The sequence below is a fragment of the Tasmannia lanceolata genome, unplaced genomic scaffold (assembly GCF_043159265.1).
Source record: "Tasmannia lanceolata isolate RefF3 unplaced genomic scaffold, GAP_Taslan_0.1 ptg000023l, whole genome shotgun sequence".
NCBI lineage: Eukaryota > Viridiplantae > Streptophyta > Magnoliopsida > Canellales > Winteraceae > Tasmannia > Tasmannia lanceolata.
This window is the reverse complement of record NW_027518700.1, coordinates 37,384,051-37,387,314: the sequence shown is the minus strand read 5'-3', so window position 1 is coordinate 37,387,314 and position 3,264 is coordinate 37,384,051.

Below are 3,264 nucleotides of genomic sequence, written 5' to 3'. Positions count from 1 at the left end.
TCGGTCGACCGAGGCAAGCCGGGCGACCGCGGATATGTTTTTGTTTCAAATAGAAACAATCCAGTATGGTGTGGGCGGTCGACCTCCATGGGTCCGATCGACCGCGATAGTGTTTTGAGCAAAAAGTTAATTCGAACAGTAAGCCCTCGCCGGGCGACACTCATTGGGCTGGTCGACCGCACCGGTATGAATTTTGAATTTCAAAAGAATCGCCCGATAAGGGCGGGCGACCGCCGTGCCTCGGTCAACCGCCGCGACTGGGAAATAGATCCATTGGGGCTTTCATAGGTTGACTTTTTCAACCCTGTAAATTACAGTTTTACCCCCAAACGGTCATATTTCCTTGTGGGCTATATATAGACTATCAAAAACCTTTCTACACAACCTTTGGCAAGATCAAATCCAATCTTCATGAACTTAAACTTTTATATGAAAGGTTAAACCTCTTTGAACTTGATTTTTACATTCTATCAAGAGGATCTCCATAGGCTCTACATTTGTATATATTCCTTGGAGAGTTTGTGAGCTTTGAAAGTTGTAATCAGCCTATCAAGAGGCATTAAGAGTTCTTTCATTTTATTTCTTCATTCTATGGTTGAGGGTCTCCGATTTGGCACGGAAAGAAAGGTAAATCAATTGTACGAGGAAGGTATCCTCGGGAAGGTTTCGTGCAGAAAAGGATGTGATCCCTTTGAAGAAGGAGTTGGTGTAAGGCTTTGAGATTCGCCCTTTGAAGAATCTTATTGGTTAGTGAAGAATCCCAACGAGGAAAACTTGGAAGAGTGGAGTAGGTCAAGTTGTGACCGAACCACTATAAAACTTGTGCCTTGTGGATGCCTTCTTCTTCTCCTTCTCATTTGCACATTGTGGTGATTGGTAATCTCTAACCCAACTTGTGTCTATATTTTAATTGAACAAGGGTTAGTGAATGCATGCTGAAAGTAACATCCAAACCCTAGCTCTTAATATCTTTAATTGATTAATCAAGGGTTAAACTTGTTAAGGCTTAATTTGTTAATTGATTTTAGTAATCCAATTAATTAAGCCCCAAATTTTTAAGTAGCCAATTCACCCCCCTCTTGGGTTGTCACCTTGTATTTCACTTGGTATCAGAGCTAAGGCTCTTAAAGAGATTTTTAAATTCAAAATCTACAAGAGATAAATATCCGTGACAATCCAATGGATTTTGAGCTAGGCCAATCCGCTATAATTCCTCCATTTGTTGATGGAACAAATTTTAGAGGTTGAAAAATTAGAATGCTTGCCTATCTCAAATCCATAGACTTTGACATCTTAGATGTCATTGAAATGGGAGTTTCTATTCCAAGGAAATGCACTAAAAATGATGCAAAATTATTTTCATTAAATTCAAAAGCTATTACTATAATATCTTGTGGACTATGTCCCAATGCTTTTGAGAAAATTTCATCATGTTCCAATGCAAAAGATATTTGGACTAATCTTGAAAATGTTTATGAGAAAAATGATAGTCTCTTTTTAAATGATAAAAATACTATTCTTGAACAAAAAGAGAATCAACAAAAATCTTTTGCAAAGAAAAATTCTTTCAAACAATTAATTTTCGATTTAGAAAAACAAATTTAAAATTTAAAATTGGAAGTTGATGATTGTTTGAAAAGAAATGAAAAATTAAGTCATTTGAGCAAAATTTTGATAAACAAAAATGATGACTTAATTAAACAATGTAATATCCTTGGAAAAGAAAAAGAAAGCCTTCAAACCACATACAAGAATTTAAATGATGAATATAAGCTTGTTTGCGAGAATGAAGAAAAACTAAAAGCTAATTCATCTCAACAAACAAATTGCTTTGAAAGTCAATTGAATGAGATAAAATTAGTTTATAAAGAACTCTCTATGAAGAACCAAAGAATACAAGAAGAAAATAACAAACATATTTGTCATCATATGTATTCTTGTGGTTCTAGTTGCTCTTCATCTACCCACAGTTATTCATATTGTGGTAGATTAGGGCATCACAAATCTTGGTGTAGGCTTAGATTTGTGAAATCAAGCAAGTTTGTGTGGATAAGAAAAGATACACTCCCATACACAAACTTGATTGGAACCAAATGGATTTGGGTTCCAAAATCCCTCACTCAACTCATTATTTAAAATTATTAATGGGGTTGTGCTTCAATTGCTATATCATATGAATTCTATCTAGATACTATTTCAATAGTGCATTCATTTTATCTAGATCATTCGTGCTTTAATGACATATCATTTTATAATCAAGCATTGATAAATATCATTAGTCATGTTGTTAATAGAATGTATCATTGCTTATTGAGTTTCATGATCATATCATATATCTCATAGTCTATATAGAAAATAAGAAAATACATTTCTAGACTATGCTTGTACTTTATTGAAAATCTTTTAGAAAAATTCATCTAAGTGCAAAAACACATATATATGCACTTAGTATCCACAACTAGAAGAGCTAACATGTCAAACATTGCTAGATATAGATCAACATGTATCATATTGTGTATCTTGGAAAATTCATCTAGTGCATCCAAAAAGGACTTCATTGAAAACATATGTCTATTCATCCATTTGAGCTTAAATGATAGAAAAATAGAAATGAATTTTTAAGTGTCCTCACATAGCTTAGGGATCAAGTTTACATGTTCATTAGAATCCTATGAATGTGAGAAAAATAGGAGAAAATCGATTTCTCCACAAAATCCCTTGAAAATTATCAAAAAATTGAAAACAGGGGTGTGGCGGTCTACCGAGCATCTGAGGGTGACCGCGGAACACAATCTGGACAAAAATGAAAAATGGACAGTAGTATCGCGGCGGACGAACGCGTGAACCCAGTCGACCGGGGATGGTCGCGAGTGAAAAATAAAAACGGACAGTAGTGTCACGGCGGGCGACTGCAATAGCCTAGTCGACCGCGACGATCGAAAACTGCTTTTAAAAGGGCTTCCGCCGTTTCATTTTTTACTCCCGCCGTTTCTTGTCTTCTCCTAGGATTTTCTTCCCCCTTGCTCCCAAGCTATTTTCGATTGAAGATCATCGAGTTCAAGGCATTCTAGTGAGGTTTGATCTATTTCCTTCTTCCATTTCTCATTCTCTCATTTTCCCTTATCATTTCGTATTTCCTTTTATTTTTCCACTCCATTCCTTCTTCTCTTTGTTGTCTCTCATCATACCTCTCTCTAATCCACACATATTTCATGTTCTTCATTCATTGTTCATCATCCCTCTCTTTTTTTTCTTTCCTCTCAT